The following is a 24708-nucleotide window of genomic DNA, read 5'->3' as shown; positions in this document are numbered from 1 at the left end:
TCACTGTATGTTTCGATGTACATGTGATTAATAAAGATATCTTATCGAACGGTTCCCTTTTTCACTGTACCTCAGTACAAGTGGCAATAATAAACCAATACCAATACCTTGTGCAAAACTCAGGAACACAAGTTTTTCATGTACCTTTACCACACTTTACCTATTTTCTATTAGCTTTAGGATTCAGCAATGTCAAAATGTACTCACATTAAAATTACAACCTTTATACCATTCTTGACATAGTAAAACTCAGATTCAGAATTAATAAACTAGTCGATCTCCTGTGGGTCAGGACTGATAACACGCTATCTGGTTGTTCGGAAATCTCTGATGGTTTGCCATCTGGCTCACTGGGTGCTGCTTTCCACACTCCCTTTAAACTCACCCAATCTCGTTTCCTGTGCTCCCTTTAAGCCCACTGGGGTCCTGTTTCCATCACACTCTTTAAACTCACCAGGTTCATTGGAAAATTTAGTATACTACAATGCAACATATTTTTAAAATGTGAATTAAAGATGTGTTGGGGTATTAATAAGAGTAACATTCAACAGTCTAGAAAATCTGCCAGTCCAGCATCACCAAAATCCCAAGGGTGATAAATTATTGGAGTTTTAATATTGGAGTTTTTAGAATTGGGACCTATAGCCTCTCCAGCCCCATCTTGTGGTAGAAGATGGATGAGGTGTGACTTTGTCACAGAGTAGTAATGCACAAATAAGGAGCGAATGACATGCATGGAAAATGTTTTATATTGTGTAAATAATTACCATACAAAAGAACAATTCATCTGATTCCTGACTGCTCTACCTCACTCAGAATGCAGGTTCACAGCTAAGCTGCAATTAGTATCCTTGCCTTTACTGTTAGGTCAAACACAGTAATATTGTAAGTAATAGTTTTTTCTAACATTGTTATTATTTAATGATGTTTCTGTGTCATAGGAGTTACTTCTTTCTTGTCTAATTCTGTGACTAAATAGCTGCCTAAGTTGAAACAAAATAAATCATAAAGCAAACTTTGGATTTGAGATGTTTCTAGTTTTAGTTATTTACCAAGTTAATTTCTAAAATGTATTTTTTCCACAAGCTTCAGGCTAGAAAGTAGCAAATGAAACAGAAACTATTTTGAATGTATGTAAATCTAGTTTATTCATCCATTTATTGGTCTGAAACTGGCTATGTGAGACAAAATAGCAAAGGACCCCTTTAACAGGATCTACAATTGTCAAATGAAAATTATTTGATGGCTGCTGACAAGACATGATTTTACTGGTAGCATCTGTTAATTCAAGCAGTTTATTGAAATAAATGTATATTCACAGCTGGTTGTACATTGCCTTCAACGTCAGCAGAGGGTGGACTGCAACAAAGAGAAGGCAGCTAGCTGCCAGAAGCTTGGTTTCTGTAACACAAAGCTAGTTCATTCGCCCTTATATGACTTTGTCACCATTATTTTTCCTTCTGTCCAAACTGTAACGTATAGGACATGAATTTTTGAAGTGACAGATTTATGAATGCACTTAAATGTGTGCGCAAATGGGCATGCATGCAGCTGAATATGCATTCATGTATATGTTTGTGTAATGTGTGAGTATATGTTCTGAATGTTCATATATCTGTCCTATTATGTTTTATGCAAATACATTTTGTGTATATGAATATACCCAAGCTACACCAGCTTTTGCACTGACAAGGCCTCAACTTTAAACAGATAGTGCTTGTTTTAAATTCCTTAAATGGTCTTTCTCCACAATTTTGTCACTTTTTTTATTTGATTACATTTCTGTTAAGCACCTTCAGAAAATGTCATTACTTTGGAGGTTCTCGGTAAATTTAAGTCATTGTGTGTAAATAAATATGTGTTCATGTGAATGCATGTAGGGGGTACCATGTAGATGTGTGAGTCAATGCAATCATTTGGTTGTTTGGATGACACCTGGGTTATTCTAGTGGGTTGCATAAATTGTTGGGGGTCAGCTGTGAAACATCAGCGTATTTTGTTTGTACTACTGACATTCCACGAACACTGCAAAGAAGTTGCCATGGTTACAGTTTGCGTTTAGTGATGGAGAGAATGGGCATAGTGCCGTTGATATATTTTTAAACTGCCTCTGGCTCATTAGAAAGTAAGTGTAGTCAGGCTGCTTCCCACTGTTATTTTTGGATATTGGATGGCTTAGGATATGGGCAGAAGCATCGTAACAAAGATTGATGCTTCAAACATTTGGTATTAATGACTGCTAAAAATTCAGCAATTTGGCAAATTATGCAGAATATCAACAGGGAACTTATTTTCTATTGCCCACATAAAATATATTTCACCAAATGAAATCTGCACTTACATCTCAACACCAGAAGGTGACAATGTCTGAGAGAGACAGTTCTGTGGTAAGGAGATCCATATGAATCTTGACGACTGACATTCCACATGGATTTTACGGATTGATGTGGAAGGTCTAAGCATATCCAGAGGTCCTCCTGTACTCCTGATAGGAACATGAAGGTCTGGATTAAGTACTGCTCCAATCTTATCATTGCCCTGGCAGTCCTGGAGAGTTAGATTGATCCATGGCTTTGTTTGGGAAGTTGGCTGTCATCATAGCTTTGTAATGTACAGGCTCCAAGGTCAAGAGATAATTTTTCCTGACACCCTCCTTAAAGCCTATAAATATAACAACAATTTTTTGATTTCAATCTGGGTCCTCTGTTGAAATGGCCGAAAGCCACACTGCCACCTGTTGGCGGATTGACCTGACTACGAAGAATTGTCCTCACTGGGTCCTGCTATGTAAATAATGTGTCCTCATGATTTGGCTTGAAGATTGTCACTCGAGCAGAAGGGAATCAGAACGTCAGGATTTTAGTTCAACAAAGGATTTTACCGTGGGAATGAGAATGAGGCTAAAAGTGACTCACCGTTGTTTATGTGGAAAATGCATGCACTTGTGCAGTTTTATGCAGAAACTTGAAGGTTGTTATCCCCGGTGTGATGCACCACCAAAAACTACCCAATCCATTGGACTCAGCATTCTCATACACTGAACAACGTGCCATACACATATCCAAAACCACCCAGCAGAAATTGAGGATTGTCCATTTCCTTGTCCCTACCATCTCAACATGTGGCTGGCATTAATTCCTGCTAAAACTAATTGAATACCTTGATTCAGGAGATATTTGTGCTTACAAGTTAGCACATATTTTTGATGCACTAAACATGAGCTGGAGTTGGCACTAGCTCCAGATTTGGAGTCACCACAAAAACAGAGTCAAGGGTCAGAGGGATTGTGATGGAACTGAGGATGAACCAGGGATAAGTATCTCACCCGCTTCCCAAAATGGGATCGTTTGAAACATAAGCAGTTTCATTTTAATTGTAAAGACAATGTCCCTGCAATGTGTCTTTAAATCTCATAATGTTCATTACTTTCAGTATGGTGCACTTCTTGTTGAACCGTGCATTACCAACACAGGTCATAAATCTTGATAATGATCCAATTTCTGTCATTAAGCAAATAAAGCTCACCATGCACATTGATGATTTAATTACATGTACCAAATAATACAAGGAAATACCATCAGCATAAAGGTAAGTCATATCCAGACTGGTCCAATTTCCCAATGGGCAAGATTTCATATGGAAATATTTGCAGTTACTTTGATCTGATATTATTGAACTAAACGCTGAGTATGGACAGCTGTTATATCATCTACATACAATCAGTTAGTAAACAAACATCCACCTTAAATGTATGATACACTAAGGTCACATCATGTTGAAAGCTACAAGTTTAAAAAGCTTCTTAAACATCAGGCCTATGATGCCAGAAGTCATGGTGTGGTCCTGACTACAAATGCCATGCTGGCACAATTAAGAAAGGGAAGAATAGAATTAAGACCTCCTTTATGAAATCGATACAGCATGACACATTTTCTCTAAGCATTGTTTTGGAAGCAAGGATTCATTACTGATTGATGAAGCCAAGGAGTTCCAAGGACTTCCACAGAAGCCATATCCAGTGTCAGTACATAAAAGCTCCTTGAACTGTTCAAGTGTCATCCCTGAAATGTGTGCTATGGGTAGCAAACTGGTATCTGCACTGCAGATCTCATGATCTCTGGTTTCACAGGAGCTGGTTCAGTTCTGCAGGTGAAGGCTTACACTGGCACACAGTGCAGACTGGGGGAACCAATGTTGAACTCAAACAGTGAATGGCTCCAACGCATACCCAGGTATGCACTGTTCACAAGAACCTGGACAAATCTAATCCAGCTCATTCAGTCCCCTCTCAAGTATCAGCAAAGTAACGGAAGATGTCATTGGCAGTGCTAACAAATGGCACTTACTTGTCAACCTGCTCACCCACGCCCACTTTAGGTTTCCCCAGGACCACTTGGCTCCAGACCTCATTAAACCTTTGTTCTAAACATGGTCCAAAGAATTCCGGAAGTAGAGTAAAAATGACTGCCTTTGACCTCAAGGCAGCATTTGACTGAGTGTGGCATCAAGGTGCACCGGTCAAAGTGAAGTCAACGGGCATCAATTGGAAAACACTCCAATAGTTGGTGTCAGACTTCATACAGATTGAGAATGTTGTGGTTATTGGAGGTCAGAACTTCACTGCAGGGGTTTCTCAAGGCAGTGTTCAAGAAGTTCCTCAAGCCAGTGTCCAATGTCCAACTATCTTCAGCTCCTTCATCAAAGAACTTCCTCCTGTCATAAGGTCAGCAATTGTCAGAATTGTCAGAAGTTCGCTGACAATTGCGCAATGTTCACTTCCATTCAGAACTCCTCAGTGAATGAAACAGCATATTGCTACATGCAGCAAGATCTAGACAACATTCAGGTATAGGCTGACAACAGGCAGGGAATATTCATCTTACAGAAGTGTCAGGCAATGCCATATCCAACAAGAAAGTATCTAACTACTTACCCTTGACATTCAATGGCATTATCATCACTGAGACCTCTACTGTCATCATCCTGGGGGTGTCACTATTGAACAGAAACTCATCTGGACTAACCACATAAACACCGTGGCTCAAAGAGCAGGTCAGGGGATGCGTATCCTGCAATGAAGCGAGTCATCTCTTCATACCTTCCAAAGCCCTTCCACTACCTGGAAGGCACAAATCTATAGTGTGAGGGAAAATTCTCCACATGCCTGGATGAGTGCAGCTCCAAAAACAGTCAAGACGTTTGACACAATCCAGGACTAAACACTCCACTTGATTGATAGCCCATCCATCACACTAAACATTCATTCCTTCCACTGCCAGCATGCAATGGCTGCAGTGTGTATCGTCTACAAGATACACTGCAGTTACTCATCTGGGCACATCTGACAGTACCTCAACTTCTATGACCAAGAAGGACAAGGGCTCCAGGTACATGGGAACACCACATCCTGCAGGTTCCCCCAGATCTTACACATTCTGACTTGGAAAAACATCCCCATTCCTGCACTATCACTGGGTCAAAATCCTAGAACTCCCAGCATAGTAAGTGTACCTTCACCAGGGCAGGTGAATTAGGAAGGATGCCCACCACCTCCTCCTCAAGTGAAGGTGGTACCTGGCATTGCCAGCAAACAGCCAATGTCTGAAAAATAAATGAATAGAAACTCTATGTCAGCACCTCCATCAACCAAGGCTTCCTGGGCAATAGAGCATGGTAGGGATCTTCACCGTCTTCCCCTCCTTGCAATATTTTACATTATTTGTACTGTGACTGAGAGAAAAGGAAAGATGTACAACAATCCTTTTCACCAGCCCACTTTTCACCCAGAGGGGTTTTCCCAGGGACCTTAGAGCAGAACACAACAAGCAGTTCATTCTAATTCTAGGTAATCCCCATGCATCTGTACTTATCCCCTGCTGGAACATCTGTTGTCTTATTCCGCACTGTGGACAGATCAATAAGCCTTTAAAGGAGAGTATCCTCTGCATGTTTTCCTTCAATGTATCCATCTTCATAGAATATTTGACAAGAATGAAAAATATATGCACAAAGTCAGTCCAGAATGTTGCATTAATTCTGATGATGTAAAAGTTATATTTGTAACCACAGTGCTAAAGACATCCTCTTCAGATTATTATTTCTGTGAAATGACAACTTAAACCATGATTGTTCTAGAGAAGTAAAGTAGATACATTACCAATATAGAGCCTTCAGAGCTAATAAGCAAAATTACCCAATAACATTCCAACCTAACTTTTACTAGATTGCGTTTTCCAATGAATGTTCATAAAGTTTCCAAGCCAGAAGATGAATAGATCATGTAAAAATCTGCCCCAAGGGTAAAATACGTTTCTATAAGAGCAACAGAAAAAATGGCATCATCTTCATTCAATAAATGGGTCAGCTGCAAAAATCAGGACCCATATCCTCAGTGCAGCGTTTCACCAAGAAACAAAGGTGCAATGACGATGTCACATAGGGAGGGGAAAATTAAAATAATACACAAAAATATGGCCCTAAAGAACAGTTAGTATTTGCACTAAATTCAAAATATTTCTTTTTCCCCCCCAGAGAAAAATATGTTAAATTTCAGCAAAATCTTCCTTGCACTGAAAATATAACTGTGTCTACTACTAGTATGATAAACTTCCACCAGATTCATGTAGGAAAAATTTACACACATGCAGCCATAATTTCCAAGTGTGCACTTACAGTGGGGAGGCTCCTGAATCGAGGTTTATAAATAAAACGTTTTCTCAGATACTGGGACTGCAAAACTCTATTCTACAGTGTCTGTTGATAAGGTGTTATCATAACCAAAACACACATTTATATTTGCTGGACCTCAAAGAATTTAGGAGGTTAGATCTGAGTAGCTAGTACTTGCTTTAAGTATAGAATATGCAGATCATAATGTTAGTCAGTATGGAACACTGGATTAATGACATTGATGTCAAATTGGAGCTCCATGCTTCATTTAAACCTCCCTCTCTTAATCCCTCAACTGCATGCAGGGGTAGAATAGAACTCCGTCAATTCAAAGGGGCCATCAACTATGGCAGGAAGCCGCTGAATGATTCCTATTGGCTGATACTACAATTGTACAAAAACTTTGGCTTTTCTAAAGTCAACATGTAGTGTGGGTTAGATGCCAACGCACTTTGCCTTGACTTCAAAGCTTCTGATTAGATCAGTGTGTCACTGAGAGTACACCATGAATGGGAGAATGCAGAGAGGAAGTGCAGAACAGGACAAGCCGTTGGAAGGGGGAGGTGGAGGAGAGGGAGGACAAACCTCAGCAGATGCCCATTGTGGCCCAAGGTGTTCTCTGATGTGAACCTCAGCCGTGAACTCTGTTTGGGACCTCTGTGCTTCCGTGCTTATGTGCTCAGTAACAACTACACTGAAATATGCCATCTGCTCCAGCCAAAACTCCAGGGTAACAGGCACATTGCCCCTGGCCATCAAGGACGGTGTGACCATGACCTCATGCACTGGATCCCTTCGGGCTGGAGCTAGAGACATTTGCAACATCTCACTGCCATCCACGGTTGCATAAGGAAGATCCTTGAAGTTCTTTATACAGAGATTGCTCATTCTCTCCTGCCAGGCAGCAAATGACACTCAAGAAAAGTTGGTATTTTGTACTAAATTTAAACTATTTCCTTTTCCCCAGACAGAAAATTGTTAAATTGCAGCAAAATTTTCCTTGCACAGAAAATAGGTAGCTTTGTCCCAGGTTTCTCCATGATGTGGGATACCACACGGAGTACACCCACAATGGTATGTTCCCATATTATGGTACCAGTCAGACTCCCTTCATTCCATGACATTCTATCGTTCCATATGTATTTAGGCCCCCACAATGAGGCAAGTCAAAAGCAAAGTACTGCACCTGACTTGAAACATTAACTCTGTTTCTTTATTCATAGATGCTGCCTGATCTGCCAAGTATTTCCTGCATTTTATATTTTTATTACAATATACTACTGGGTAAAAAGGGCTAACACTAAAACATGGTTCTTGCTGCTGGTGCACTACCCAAGCTCATTTGGGCAACATGCAAAGAATAATGCTTTGCCAGTACATGAAAAATGATAGAACAGACCATTGGTGTGCTGAAACAATTCCACTGCCTGGACTACTTTAGAGTGGAAGTCTCGAGGCTCGAGATGATGTGCTGTATGCTGCAAAAAGCAACCATCACGGCAGTACAGCCCCTAACACCAATGATATGGTGAGCAGCTGGAGAAGGATAGGGGAAGGAGTGGAATGGAACAAAGAGAGAAGAGGAAGGGGAGGGAAAGAGGCTGCAGATGCTGTGCTCTTTGTGAATATACGTTGGTCTTACCAGTGACATCCACATCCGAGAAATGAGTAAGAAAAACCTTATCCAACTGTAAATACAACCCCGACTCCACATTCGCCAACAATCTCATATCTAACCACCGCAAAGCAAAATAAAAGCCAACAAAAAGTGTTTATCTTAAACCAACCATCCTGTAAATGCAGAGGGAGTGTGGTCTGCATTGTAAACAGCAGGGTCAGGTTCATAGAGCATTGAAAACTCTACATGCCTATTTCATGGGAGACTATAATTAAAATGATATTTAATGATGAATGAACCTTTCAAGCTCCCACCACCTCAAGCAAGAACTTTTCCTGAAGCTCTTCACTGACCTGTATTCATGCCTGATTACCGTCAGCAGCTCATAGAAGGCACAGGCTCAATTTTCAAAGATCCCAGGTCAGAATCTCTGGGCATTCTTTCCAAACATATCATCCAATCTGTGCCATTTTCCTTTATGAAACAAATTCCACACGAAATTTGATTATTTTTTTCCAATAAAGATATCCATTCTCTCTCTTAATATAAACTTGATACTTTAAACATGGGTTCTCACTTTCACACAGAGCCCCTGAACAGTGTTGTACATCATAAAGCATCAGCAAGATGAAATGGCATAAAGTTTGACACAGATGTACCATTCAAAATCCTTTTCAGAAGGACTGCAAAAGGACATTCTCTAGTTATACATTAGATAAGCTGCATGTCAGTCACCAGGGAATTTATGTTAAATGAAATAGATAGATTGATTGACCTTAGTCAAATTCTTTGGATGAACTCTTGGATTTATCACTACTGAACTACAGTGCTGAAGCCTTACCATTCCTGAACTCTGCCTTGTGCTGTCCTGTTCTGGAAATGAGTTCGACTGTAACGTATAATCTACACAATTTGCAGAAAATGTCAGCAACATTCTACCTTCACGCTGTATGTGTCTTGTCCAGTCATATTGGATTCAATAGATCAAGGAGAGAATTTGTTTTTAATTTTGTCATCGTATTCATGTAGATTTACACTAATGTGACTTATGTGGGAAATTTTAACCCCTAGAACAGGTGGTTTCTGATGAGGTTAGAGGTAAAATTTGAAAAGTTTAGAACCTGTCCTAGCCTGTTTAATTCTGGACAATTGGAGGGAGGACAAGAGTTGGGGAACCAATCCACTGTCAGGCCAGGATTCCATTGGTAAACTTCTAAGGAGCCCTTCTGCCTCTATTTTTATAGGGTTTCTTTTGTCCAATTCTGTCAGGTTTCCCAGACTCAATGGTGGATAAAATGAAGCTTGAAGGGCCAATTCCATTTGGCAATTGTCCTTGTGGTCTGGTCTATAGGACAGAAGAACCTGGAGCCTTTCCCCAGGCACACTGAGCTCACTGTGTACTCCCACGATGCAAATTTTCCTAATTTCCATTCCCATTCCCCAACACTGAATGCATTGCCATGGGTGGTGGTGTAGGCAGACACAATAGAGGTGTTTAAGAGGCTGTTAGATAGGCACATGAATATGCAGAGAATGGAGGGATATGGCAGAAGGGATTGGTTTAATTTGGCATCATTTGCATAACTACTTTGGCACAACATCATGGGCTAAAGGGCCTATTCCTGTGCTGCACTCTTATATGTTCTATAACCCCATCAATCTTCCTCGACACACAATCTGTCCATTTCAACTATGACCCTTCCCCTAACTACAATTGCTTCCACCAAACCACAAACACATGCACGACCACATCCCTCCTTTACCCCCCCCCCCCACCCTGATTTAGTCAACAGGCTGAAAAAAAACTGTGACGTGCCTTGTACTATGTTTCAGCAGGACATCCAGAATGGCCTGCCTCTAAGTATCCCACTGAGAATTTCTCAACATCTCCCACCCCTGCACATCCAATATATATCAGGGTCACTTCTACAGGATGGAATTCATTTATTCTGTTAACGTTTCTTCTATTGTTCACAGGAACATCTAACAGAAAAAGATGAAAACAATGGTGAAATATACCATTTCAGCCTCTGAAAGGAAAAAAAAATCGGGTTAACTTGTCAAGTATAGGCTCTTTGTCAAAACTTTAACCTTCCTTTCACAAGAGGCTGACAGACCTCCCCCATATATCTGGCATTTTCTTTTATAGTTTTTGATTTCTAGTATTTGGTGTTCCCCCTTTCTCTTCAACCGAGACCATGCTGTTCCAAACCATACTGAATCAAACATAAGAACTGCAAATGCAGAAATCTGAAATGAAACCAGAATTGGCAAGATTCATACAGCAGGTGGGTGGTCTTCTCTACAGAGAGAAGTGCTCACGTCTAATCTCTCCAGGAAAACTTGTCAAAATCTAGTGTTTTCAGCACTTGGTGATGTTGATTTTTGCTTTCTTTCCTTGTATAATATCATTCAAAGAGCTCTGCCTAATTATACCTGAATATTTTCCATTTAATTGAAGAATGTTAACCTTCTTGTAATTAATTATCATTGCATTTCACATATATAGCTGGAAATTACTCCCTGTATACCTACTGTACCTTCGCCTTTAGCATAAATGTAAAGCATAGAACATTTCTATCCAATAAATCTTGGGATTTTAAACCTGTCAGCAGAGTTAATGAATGGATAGAAGTGACTTGAGTGATTCAGATGCAGCCTGAAATAGAAACATTCACTTTTATATATAGAAAAATGTCGAGAGAGGCTGTCACACACCAGGTATCACATTCTGCATGAAATAGCAAACTGAAAATATCACATATTTTTTAAAATAATATTAAAAAACATGGAAAACTAGTAATCTTCTGAAGTTTTCTCTGATCTCCAAAAATAATTTGACCTTTTCCCAAAGAGGAGGAACTATGCACCTGCCAATCTAGTTAAAAGTCTAACAGCAAGAATAATTAGCCTGTAATTGGCCTCAGGAACATAATTAGACCACTATTTGGAGGGATTACCTGAGCAGCGAGTCGCTGGGCATAGTTCCATTTTTGTAGCTAAACATCCCAGGATCAAATTGCACTAAGCAAAGCTATCAATAAATTTGAAAATCAGAGTTTGAAATAGTGATATTTGTGTAATGTAATGGAAAACCTTTGAAAAGGTCATTGTCTGCTTTAGAAAATTTACAAAAAGATAAGAAATGGAATGGGTCCAACATCATTATGGGGAGGTTTGTTACGGCTGTCAGGGAGAGTTTAACCTAATTTGGCAGGAGAATGGGGAGCAGAGTAGATGTATAGTTGAGGGTGGGGTGGAGAGAAGGGCAGTCAAATGTAGAAGGAAGTCTAAGTCATTCTAGTCAGGCGAGCATAGATAGGCATGATAAGGAAAATGGGAGGAGCATCGATATTAATACAAGGAGTCTGACTAGTAAGGCAGGTGAACTAAGAACACAGGAACATGATATTTTTGATATGACATGACTGAGAGAGATATGACTGAAAGAAGGGCAGGACTGGCAACTCAACATTCCAGGAAATAGAATCTACAGGCATGACCGGAGGGATGTAAAAGATGAGGGGGCATTCCAATGTTGATTAAGGAGTTTATTATGGCAGTAATAAGGGAGGTATTCTGGAAGGCTTATCAAATAAGGCCATATGGATAAACAAAAAGAAGGCAATCACTTTGCTGGGGGTATATTATCGACCCCCTAACAGTGAGTGGGAGATGGAGGAGCTGAGATGTATGCAAATCACAGAGATGGAAGAATAATAGTTGTATTAGTACAATTGCCTTAGTATGAAAGACTTAGTGGGGTGGAATGTTTGAAGTTTTAGGAACCATTATGTAGATTGCCCTACTAGAGAAGGGGCAGTGCTGGACCTAATCTTATTGAACATAGCCAGGCAAGTGGCTGTAGTGTCAGCGGGAAGGCGTTTTGGAGAAAGTGATGATAACTGCACAAGGTTCATGAAGGTGTTATGGAAAAGGATGTATGTACACTGGAAATTAAAGTCCTGAAGTGGGGAAGCCCGATTTCAATTTTTTGGAACAGGACCTGTCATAAGTAGATGGGGAGCAGTGACTTACAAGTGGGTGTTCTCCTGAATTAGTTAAAAGTGAAATAGTGGGATTTCAGGATCAATGTGTTCCTGTAAGGGTGGAAGGTAAGGAGAACAAGTCCAAGAAATCCTAGATGTCAAGAGATACTGAGGATTGGATAAAGAAAAATATGAAGCATATGGCAGGTATGGAGACCTGAAAATAAGGGAGCCCGACAGAAACATAGAAAGTGCAGGGGATAAAAAAGAAATTATGAGGGAAAAGAGAGGTCACAAAATGTTACTGGCAGACAGGATTAATGAAATTCCCAAGGCATTTTCCCGAGTCAAGGGACCAAAGGGGCAATCTATTAGCAGAGCCAGAGGACATGAGTTAAGTCTTAAATGAATATTTTTACCTGTATTCACCAAGGAGAAATACATCACAGTTGGAGAATTCAGGGAGGGGGAAATGATGAAGTTCCAGAACAAGTCTTAGTGGGCATGAAGGTGGATTAATCCCCAAAGCCAGGTTGTTATGGGAGGCAAGGGAGGAGTTTGCTGGAGCCTCGACAGAGTTTTTACATCTTTATTGGGAAGGTGCCAGATGACTGGAGGACAGCAGATGTGTATCTTTATTCAAAAAAGTGCAACAGGGATAAGACAGGTAATTATAGACTGTGAGTGTAATGTTAACGGCAAGGAAGTTATTGGAAAATGTTCTGAGAGACAGGATTAACCTACACTTGGAAAGGTAGCAATGAATTACAGCATTTTTCAAAGAGGTAACAAAATGTATTGATGAGGACAGTCCAATTGATGCAGCCTACAGAGACTTCAGTAAGGCCCGTGAACAGGTCCCACATGGGGGACTGGTCCAAAAGGTTAGAGCTCTTGGGATCCAGGGCAAATTGGATCCAAAATTGATTTGGCAATAGGGGGCAGAGGGTGATAGTGGATGCTTTTTGTGATCTCCAGACAATAGTGTGCTACAGAGATCAGTGCTGGGACACTTACTATTTATTATAATCACTAACAATTTGTTTGTGAATGTAGGAGGTATGATTACTAAGACTGCAGATGACATGAAAGTTGGTGATGTTGATAGTAAGGAGGTAGAGTTATGCTGTAGGATGATATTGATGAATTGGTAAAATGGGTAAGCGGCAGAAGACAGAAACTAATCCTGATAAGACATGATGTATTTTGGGAGGTCTAACAAGGCCAGGCCATACACAATGTATATTAGAGCCTTAGCGAATACTGAAGAACAGAGGGACATTGGCATGTGTCAGCACCTGACAAAAATGAGAAGATCTGGGAGTGTTGGCAGATATTGTCACTCACTGAAGTTATCAGCAATATGTGCATTATCAATACGAGAACCAAGTGGGATCTCAGATTCTGAAACCAGAGACATAAAGCAGAAACCTCAGCACTCAAGTGCTTCTTAGTTTGAACAGAGAGTGCTGCTGTGGACCCAGGTAAAACAGTGCATACAATTCTCATCATTGTAACCTGAGAAAGGTCTCCATTCACTGGGGAGAGTTCAGCAGAGAAGCACAATTATGAGCTGGGAAGTAAACTTCTTAGAGTAATGAACAGAAGAAATCAAAGCTCAGAATGCTTATATTAGAGGGGCAGATTCCTGGGTAACCTTATTCAAGATCATAAAGCATGCAGATAAGATCAAAGGCTCTCTGGTATTCAGTTTCTCTGGGATTTCTGCTTTGCTCCTGCCAATGAGAAAACATGAGATAGCTCTTCACATTTTCATGGCCAATGCATTTTAACAATCGAACATTGCTTCATAGCCTCAGCCTTAGAAGAGGGTGGAAGATAATGGATGTAAGGTCAGGATTTGTAGGGGAGAGAGTGAAGGAAAACTAGCAACTCAGGACAGGTCTGGGTACCTACCAAGTGGGAATATCATGATGGTTATCACAGGAAGTGATGTTTCCTGGGCCCCAGGGTCATCAGGATGGGTCACAGTGGTCTTTGTCTCTTGTCTCTCCTTTTGTTCCAATAACCTGCAATAGAATGTAATGGAGATCACTGAGTGGATTAATTGAAGAAGTTGGGAAATTCCAATTAAATGAAAAAGACGTAGAGCAAAGGAAAGACATATGAAGAGAAAGAATAACTGGGCAAAGCAAAGGAGGTTAAATGTTATTATTTTCTATGTTCTATATTTAATTTCAACAGTTGATGCTCAGATACAGCTGAAACTTTATTATTATTGATTATGTAGTGTTATCATTGTTACATTAAAATATTTGCAACATTTGCAGTGGAAAAAAACTTGATGACTCCAGATAAATAAAGCTTTCCTCTTAATTGCATGAAGAGATTTTAAATTAACAATCATAAATCCATTCCTTTTTCCTCCTAGTGTGACATGAAAGAGTGGAATGCCTTTTACTCCTGCTTGCAATAAAAAACCATTGTAGCAGCAGGGAGGTAAAGGGTTGCAGCATGATTTTAATCCACGCTGATGGATACTGCAAAGAAAGTTCAGCATCCCAAGGCACCCTCTCAAGGGAGGGGCATGCAGTCTGTCTGGGGAACAACACAGAAGCAGATGTTTGTTTGGCATCCAGAAATGTGCTATGATAAGACTTCAATTCGTTTCTTCATTCTCAGGATGTGGGTTATGCTGGGAAAGTATTAACTGTCTGTGTCTGGTTGCCCACAGACGATGGTGATGATTGATCTTGGACTCAGTAGCTGCTGATCCAATTTAGAGGACAGTTCAGATTGAGAAGACTGGAGTAATATACAGATAAGACCAGGCAAGCTTTGTGGGTGAGCTTGCCCGAAATAAATATGAATCAATTAGTAGATACCTCATGACAATCCCACAACCTCCTGGCCTCTTTTTGTGTTTTGCTTTCCAAGATTATTTTTTTTAAATATTTCAAATTCACAAATCCATGGTGGGATTTCAACATGTGTTCTCCAAATTATGGTCCAGGCCTCCAGATTATGTCCAATATCATAATTCCCATAATACTGTACATCTTGTGTGTGCCCTGTACATTCTTTGGGATGTTGGTGTTGAAGCTAACGTAGGTAGGAATGGGTAGGATGAGGATGTCCAGATACAGCGGCAATTTTCACATGGGATAAGAATCATAGAGGAACAATTTAATGTCGAACGCCATTCCACTGTTTCCAGCAGTGAATGATCATTTCCTTAACATTGCCAAGCAATTGGGGATCGTTAACCACTCCCTGGATGCAGATCTAATTCTCTGGAAGCAGCACAGGACAGCAGCCTCTGTTTCACCACTGTTGGTGTGGGCTGCACCCCATGAATGAATGCAGGCACATACCTACAAGTTACAGCAGCTTGTAAAGGTGCTGAATGTGTCTTCTAACCATGCTTGCAACCCTTAAAAGCAGAGTTTTTCTGTTGTGTAACATAAAAAAATAAGAAATAGGTGCAGGAGTTGGCCACCTGGCCTGTCAAGCCTGCTCCGCCATTCAATAAGATCATGGCTGATCTGGCCGTGGACTCAGATCCACCTACCTGCCTTTTCCCCATAACCCTTAATTCCCCTACTATGCAAATATCTATCTGTGTCTTAAATATATTTAATGAGGTAGCCTCTACTGCTTCCCTAGGCAGAGAATTCCACAGATTCACTACTCCCTGGGAAAAGCAGTTTCTCCTCATCTCCTTCCTAAATCTATGTCCCCTAGTTCTAGTCTCACCTACCAGTGGAAACAACTTTCCTGCCTCTATCTTATCTATTCCTTTCATAATTTTATATGTTTCTATAAGATCCCCTCTCAGTCTTCTGAATTCCAGCAAGTATAGTCCCAGGATACTCAATCTCTCCTCATAGGTTAACCTCCTCATAGGTTAAACCCCCTCAACCACTGAGCCTAATTTTCTATTTCACCATCTAACCCCAACCCGTATTCAGGTCAGAAGGAATGTAACTAGGTGTTCCCCACTTGATCTGCCTCCTCCCACATATACTGGCAAGGTCAAGCAATCTGAATAGGTCCAGTACACCCTGGACATCAGGCCACCACTCGGCAGAGACCTCTGCCTGGCATTGGTGAGAGAGAGGCAAGTGAGTGCAGCCAGACGGTTTCAGTGATTGAAGTCTGCGAGGAACTGGTTCCACCAGCCTTTTTATTCTGAAATAAAGTGCACGCACATCAGAAGTGATCATAAATAGATCTTAATATTTTAATGACTTGAATCCTTTTCAACTGATTATCAGAGTCATGGAAAAGTGAACAGGACTGAGCGTGAGCTGTCAAAGGCTGTCAGGGCACTGATGGGTCTCGAGATGCACCGGTGAGAGGCCTGATCCCTTGCCAGCTGTGGAACCAAGGCCTGAGGGTTCCAGGGAACCGTGCAGCCACAGATGGTCGTTGTGTCTATGGGGAACATAGCAATCGAGCAAGATCCAGCTCTTAACCCTTAAGTTAATATATACGTGCAGTTATTACAGGGTAGGTTCTAAAAGCAAACATTTATCTAATTATTAGTACATGGTTGTACTGCTGGAAAAATGGAACTCTTCAAAAGAGAATCCATTTCACTCTCAGTCAAAATGGAACATAACGTATATAATGGATCCCATACAGCAAACACTCCAGTGTTTTGGAGCTAGAATTTCATCCCATCAAGTGTTCATTCTGCCAAGATAGCTCCAATGTTTTTCAGTGCTAGCTATACATACATCTTTGGAAGTCAGTAAGGCTGTTAATAAATGGAATCCTTGCTTTATAAATAAATGCTTAAGGTACAAGAGCAATAGAGTGATGTGACATCTTCATGAAACCTTGGTTGGCTGCGTCCATTTATGGACAACACATTCTAAGAAAGAGGTCAACCCTTAGAGAGGGTGCAGGGATAATTTCCTTGAACTAACTATGTATTTAGGTCTTTAGGACTTCAGTTAGTGGTGAGCTGAGGTGAGTGAGGAATAAAGGATATTCAAGATTATAAGTGGTTTTACTAGACAGGGAGAAACTGTTTCCACTGGAAAGAGGGTTGAATCAGAGCACACAAATGTAAGGTCCTGGGGTAAATCATGCTCTGCACCGAGTTCACTACTTCTCTGTACCCTCGACCATGTAATTTTTTCCCATGTACTCTGGGTGCAATCTTCCACTGCTAGCCCATCTTCAGTACATCAGAGGGGCTAGTGGCCTGCTCCAGTGACAAGAAGAACTTTGACAGTGCCAAAGCCAACAGCCAGTTCACTGGCTGTCAGACTTGGTCTTTAAGTTGAACATTTGTGCATGTCTGACACTTGGGCTTCAATAAAAATTAAAAATCAGAACTATTTAAAAAAAAATTAAGTTGAAAATGTTCACGCACGCACACCCCACACACACACACACACACACACACACACACACACACACACGTTCAAACAATTGAAGGATTTAATTGAACTTAAATAAAATAAAACCATTATCTTTATCCCAACAGCTGATTTCTCACATTCCTATCAATGGGCTGCTGTCACTACATCATTAACCTGACGCCAGCTCAGTGGGGAGGGTATCTCAGGCTGAATGCAGATAAATGTGAGGAAGCTTGTGCTGCCAATAGATTCCATGAGCAGTCCATCCAGACGGTGCAGAATTTTGTACTTTTAGACAAGGTTATCTCTCAAATATTAACACAAGTGCTGATTGATGACCTTCCATAATTACACCATTTGTAAAGTAATGAACTTCCACATAACATTGATCATTGCCACATCTTCCTCACTGCATAATTTACCACCAACATATTCATTGGCTGTAAAGTGGTTTGAGATGTCCTGAAGTAGCGACTGAAACTGTGTAAATTCAAGTTTTGTTCTTCATCTGATTAAGTGTTTCAGATCCAATTAATACCTTTAAGCTTGGTTGCACATTTATGGGGGGAAAGAGCCCTGTAAACAAACTCAGAACATCACTGTCCTTTGCAACTATCATTTTATGGAACATCTCACAAAGTTCTTCACTGGATTTTCTGTGGATATTTTTCTGATCACTTTCTATGCAGGAACTTTTTTTTTATTTGTTTGACTTCTAACACTGGCCAGCATTTTGGATACCTGCAAGATTTCCAGATCTCTACTGGTGAAGGCAACTCACCATCTGCGATGCTGAAACATTGTACTAAAGGTTGGCTTTCCTCAAATCTACCAGCTGTGTGAACAGCTTTAGCAATGTTTAAATGACTTCTGCAGACACTTTCAGCCTTTGGATGTCCTTAGTACGACAGCTGACACCCAACTAAACATTCACCAATGAGCAAAGCTACTGAAGTTTCCTGATCACAATACTGAAAAAGAAACTGGGCATTTGAAAAGAATGGAAAGAAAATCAGGGCTGATTATAAAAGCTGCTCCCTCCAGTAAAGGTACAAACATGTACAGCACTCACTCTCTACTGGTGTCTGGCAAAGGTAAAAAAATAAACCTCAATCAAATCAGGAAATACTACGACAAATTTCTCCCTGACATTCAAACCAAACTTCAAGCAGTTACAGTGGCTCACCACAATCTTAGCTCACTAGGAACATAACTGGAGATGCCATCTTCTTTCAAGAACTTATAATTCCCATTTAATGGAAGTAATCATTCAATATTATATACTTGAGCAACAGACTGCTGGAGGAACTCAGGAGGAGCATCTGTAAGGGGAAAAGAATTGCCGACGTTTTCCCCAGCAGATTGTTTATTGCTCCAGATTACAGCGGCTGCACTCTCTTGTGTCTCAATATTATATTTTTGCTGGGGTAGATAAATTGTGCAGAGAAAAATTAGCAAAATCATTTTAGAGTACCTGCACTCACTTCAGCACAGAATGATGCAGTTCAGAGGAAAACTTGGTCATCCTGTTGCTGATTTAACAATCGATCACCTGAATACATCAACTTCCACCGCAAAATATGGCTCGTGCCTTACATTTCTGGTGACTATATTTAGTTGTCCCTGTTAACACAGCTTGCTCAATTGTATAATGTAAAGATTATCTTCATACAGTTGCTTTTGTCTGCACCAATCCATAGACTTCCTGTTTTGCAGTGTGCCAATTTCTTTGCCCTGGTTTCTTACCTAGTCGTCAGCCTTCAGAAAGTAGGCCATAGATTGTTTAGCTGTTCCTGGTTCTGCAAATGATGAAGAATACTGTCTCTGCAAGAGATCACATAAAGATTACAGGAGATAATAACCTTGCACACTGCAAAATAATAGCTTCTACAGCGCCCGTCAAAATGCAAAGTTCTGTTTTAAAAATCAAGCTCAGGCGTACTGATTTACAGTGTTGTAATATAACTTCAGCATATAGGAATGATAAAAGACTATCTAACAGAGATTTTCAAATTTATTTAAGGATTTGAGAAAATGAAAAGTTAACGATTCATTCCCCCGGTTGGCAAATCCGTACAAAAAGGGGTGTTACCTCAGGATTATTTCTAGTGGACAGAAAGCAAACATTAGAGAAACATTTCATTTAGGCTTAATAATACTTGGCTCTTTCCCACAATAAATAATTAAAGCAGAGACTGCAGCACTATTTTAAAAATAAAGGAAGAATAGAATTGGAAAAGGAAAGGGGTCAGAGAAGAAAATACCTACTTTATTGTTCCTTAGCCTGTGTGATCTGCCTTTTCCTTCCATGCAGAAGTCAGGAGAAGGTAGATGGTACCCTCTGCTAGACATTACCATGGATTTCCCCCCTCTCCAAATATGTTAATATTCTGGTTCCACAAAGGAGCAGTGCACTTTAGATATACCAATCACATTAGCCTCTTCAAAGGGCAATTAAGAGACAACCACATCTGGTGGGAACTACGGAGGAATTAGATAATGTGACTGAATGTGGCACCATTGCAGGCTTTCAGAGAGTCACCTGCAGTGGTGATCTTATGACAGGAGTTAAACCCAATGTTGCCCAGACTAGGGCTATTAAATCCCTCATTCCAATGTAGATGAATCTCACTTTTCCAGATTCAATCTGCTGAATGATTGGATTGAGACAGCACTGATTTATGGCTTAAGCCAACTCACGGTTTCCTTATTGCTTGCTCCCAAGCAGATACCCAGCCATAATGAGACACTGTCCACAGTTGTGCATGATGATAGAACTATCAACAAAATTGCTGTCATTCAGGTGACATCTCAGCTAGCTAACCAGCTAACACGGCAGAAGGAGGGTGAGAATGTGTGTAGAATTATGTCAGAGGGACTCCCTCTTAAGTTCTTCACCATCACAAAAGCCAGTCTTCAGCCAGTTTGGTTCACTTCATGAGAGAGAGAAGAAATGGCTGAGAGCACTGAATACAGCAAAACTCCATGGAACCAGACAACATCCCAGCTATTATAGAGAAGATTCGGCTCCATATCTATTCCTGCCTCTAGCCAAGCAGTTCCAGTAGAGTTAAAACATCTACCTAACAAAATGAAATATTATCCATGCTGAGAGCACCAAATAAAACAAAGGCAAATAGACAAGGCAGAACAGCAGCTGTAGTACAGCAGACCTGCACCAAGAACTAGCTGTAGCTCTAGACAAGCCATTCCAGGAGAGTTACAACAACGGCATCTTCCTGATGACGTGGAAATTTGCCCAGGTATGTCATGGCCACAAAAAGCAGGACAAATCCAGTGAAATCCAGTGCAATCCATCTCAAACATCAACAAAATAATTGAAGGCATCATCAACTGTGCTATCAAGTGGTATTTACTCATCAACTCTCATTTTGGGTTTTACCAGGAGTACTGAGCTCAAAACCTCATCACACCCTTGGTCCGTGAACCAAAGAACTAAATTCTAGGAGTGAGGTGCGAGTGTCTATCTTTGACCTCAAGACAATATTTCCCCAATGTGGTTGGAACTGATGTCAATAGCACACAGGGGAAAACACTAATATTTGGATTCTGACATCAGATTTGAAGAAAATTGTTATTGTTGGAGATCAACCATCCTAGCCCTAGGGTATCACTGAAACTCACCACTGGAAAATTACTGGGCTCCATTTCATTGTTTCTTGGACACGGGAGCTAACTTTTAATGGTTAACACTGTTGGGTCCATAGTAAAATAATTCACATCCTCTTGTTGGAAGAGAATAGGGGGACACTGAGGAGTTGGAAAACCGCATCTTTCTGCTCTAGGTTGTTTATTCATGTTTCAGAATCTAGGCATCGCTGACATAGCCAGCATTACCCATCCTTAATAGCCTTTGAGGAAGTGGTGGTGAGCTGCCACCTTGAACTTCTGCGGCGCTTCCAGAGAAAATGCTCCCACATACTGTTGGGTAGAGAGTTCCAAGGTTTAGAATAATAGTCATAGAGCTGTACCACACAGAAAAGGGCCCTTCAGCACAACTCATCCATGCTGACTGTGACGCCTATCTAGGCTAATCAGTTTGCCCACATTAGGCCCACATCTCTCTGCTCCTTTACTGTCCAAGAATCTGTCCAAATGCCTTTCACACATTCTAATTCTATCTGCACCTGCCACTTCCTCTGGCAGCTCATTCCATATACCCAGCATCCTCTGTGGAAAAACTTGCCCTCAGATCTCCTTTACATCTTTCCCTTCTCACCTTAAACCTATGGCCTCCAGCTTTAGACTTGTCTACTGTAGGAAAAAGATTGACTATCTATCCTATCTATGCCCCTGATAATTTTATAAACTTCAATAAAATCATGCCTCAATCTCCTACATTCCTGTGAGAATTAACCCACCCTATCCAATCGCTCCTTATAAGTAACGCCCTCCATTCCAGGCAACACTCTGGTGAATCTCTTCTGCAGTCTCTCTACTGCTACCACATCCTTCCTGTGGTGTGGTGACCAGAACTGTACACAATACTCCAAGTGCAGCCTGAGCAACGTGTTGTACAGTTGCAACATGACATCAAGCCCCAAAGCCTGCTGTATGAAACCAGCACCCAAGAGCCAATTGCAACACAATTCCAGTGGATAGGGACATCTGACAGAAGCATAGCTGGTGCACAATCCACGACCATTTCTTTCACACCTGTCAGTGTTGGAAATGACTCCCCTGACCCTTGTCTTATTCCAGCCTTTGTTCAGTAGCAGGACAGCAGGAGAGCTTTAAAATCTTGTAATCAGGAAATCCTGCCTTGGCCCTAAGCTGAGAAAAGTAAATCACCTAATCTCTTATTATCTGGAGAGAGCAGTTGTCTGCTTGTGACAGCACCTGAGACTGTCATTCCAATACAACAGCAGGAGCAGCCTTCACTACAAATATATTCCCAAATTGTTTCTTTAATTCTTCAAAAATACTGAATAGTGAAAAAAAAGCACCTCGGTCAAGATTTTTTTTTCCAGTTTCTGTTTGGTTATCTGTCCTTTTACTATTCTGCTGCTTTCAGTAATCCTTGAGCCTCTTCGTTCTCACTAATCTCCAGATTTCCTATAATTCCAGTATTTATCATTTTATTCATTTAATCCTTCACCGTGATGTTAACTTCTATCATTGTTATAACCAGAATGATTATCTAATAACATAAGAATGAATTCACTGCTCTGTATGACAGAGAGAAACACACAGCAAGGACAAAGATTCCTCCATTGGCTATTTCAATGCAACCATTAATCTGCTTAATTTAAATGTACTAATGCTGCAATAGTGGGGTGGGATTGACTGGCCCACATACAGCCAGTCACAGCGATAACTGCCTGGCCTCTCCTCAATTTATACAGTGTCATCACCCATTGGAATTCGCTGGCTTTGCAACCAGTCTCTTGCTGATGAAGCTGGCACCTCCCCACACGGCTAGCGGCTCGGTCTCCACTGAGAACATTTTCTCATATATGTGGGTCACTGTGGCAGGTGGATTCTGACCAACTGAAACCCTGGGGAGAAGCAGGAGATCCCCTTTCTGTCTGGCACCAGGGAGGGTTAGGAGTGAGCGGGGGGGGGGGGGCCACAGTTGGTCATGAGGTTTGGCGGGGGGATTGGTGGTGTTGAACAGTGGAGGTGTGGGTGGGATATTGCTGGTAGGTGCATCATGGGTGGAGGTCAGGGAGATAAAGGCAGATGGGGATGTGTGGGGAGAGTATTGAGGGGTCATGGGGTTGTATGGGGGAGGTGGGGGTGCTTAGGAGTTGTAGTGAGAGGAGGTGGAGGACAGTGGGGAAAGTTGATGATGTATAGAAGTTGATGCAGGCTGGTGGGCTGGCAGGAGTGAAAGAAGGTGGGTGGGGGGGAGGGTTGGTAGATCAGTGGGGGTGCATGAAGAGTGGTGGGAGAGGCAGTGGCTGGGCAAGGGGTGTTGTGTATCTGTGTGCCAGTGGAAGTGGTGAGAGGTAGGGAGACAGGATGTGTGCTAGTCACCATAAAATGTGAAAAATGGCTTTTGGAATTAATTTGCCTAATTTTGACAGAAAAAAATTGGCAAAAGAATTGGCTTTAATGACATTTTTCTTGTAAGGAGCCAGTAGCTACAGAACTTGTCTCTTGGTCTGGCATTGACAAGGAAATGGAAGACCTAGTTAGCGGCCTCAAGCACTTACAAGACCATCCTAAGGGCTCCACGCTGACTATTGTACAAAAGGAATGGGTAACTTCTGAGCATCCATTGACAACCTTTTGAAGTGATTAGAAGTGAATCATGAGGAGTCATGTACTACCATGATGAACGAGTTTACATCTATCTTCGGTACAACTGGACTTGCTGAAGAAGTTGTATTAGATGGAGGAAAAGGAGCCCCATGAGTTTAAAAGGAGCCCAAGAAACAGAGGACTGCGGGTAAAAAGAGCACAGGAAAGAGAGAATCAGTGAGTTGAGTATCAGATTAGTGAGAAAATAAGGACATGTTTAAAAGAAATGAAAGAAACAGAGGCCCAGTGAATGAAAAGAATCAAGGGAAGCAATAGCCCTGGGTGTAAAAGGAGTCAGAAAACAGAGACCTAGAGAGTTTAAACATACAGGGTTCCTTCAGGGTAAGTTAACAGTAAGTAATGTAATAATAATGACATAAGTACTGTATATTCATTGTTTTAGTTGAATTAATCTATACAGACGTATAGGGAAATTCAGACGCATGGAACACGTATCCTGAACCACGTGGAATCTCAGGATGCTTCCAGACTGAGGTCTGAGTTTTGAAGCTGAGTAGCAGCTGCCACTGTGGTCCATCAGTGACACCGAGTGTTTGATGAGGAGCGTGTTTCAGGTGATGGCCACCCACAGTTTAGCAGGCAAAACTGGAATTGAATAACGGGAGGTCCTTAAAGTGGATGTAGTTCAGCTGTAGTTTGGGTACGTTCCCGTGAGGGTGAAGAGTAGGGAAATTAAAGCCTGAGTTCCATGGCTTTCCAAAAAGGTAGAGAGTAAAATAGAGCTGAAAAAAATGAGCATATTGAAGACACCAGGTTGCAACACAAGGGAGACTGGGTTGACTATGGAAAGTTCAGAGGGGCAGTTAAA

General features: G+C 41.1%; 1 long non-coding RNA gene across 1 annotated transcript in view; it reads right to left on the bottom strand.

Moving 5' to 3' along the window:
- LOC127580645 (uncharacterized) overlaps positions 1-19438 on the bottom strand; it is a 48366-nt gene extending 28928 nt beyond the window's left edge. The window contains exons 1-2 of the long non-coding RNA XR_007957849.1: positions 19359-19438; positions 14194-14306 (exon numbers count right to left, since the gene is read on the bottom strand). This is a non-coding gene — a long non-coding RNA (uncharacterized LOC127580645). The remainder of the gene's footprint in view (positions 1-14193; positions 14307-19358) is intronic.
- Positions 19439-24708: the final 5270 nt, after the last annotated feature.

The sequence above is a fragment of the Pristis pectinata genome, chromosome 19 (assembly GCF_009764475.1).
Source record: "Pristis pectinata isolate sPriPec2 chromosome 19, sPriPec2.1.pri, whole genome shotgun sequence".
NCBI lineage: Eukaryota > Metazoa > Chordata > Chondrichthyes > Rhinopristiformes > Pristidae > Pristis > Pristis pectinata.
Note: the sequence above shows the minus strand (reverse complement) of the source record. Positions and strands in the feature narration are given on the sequence as shown.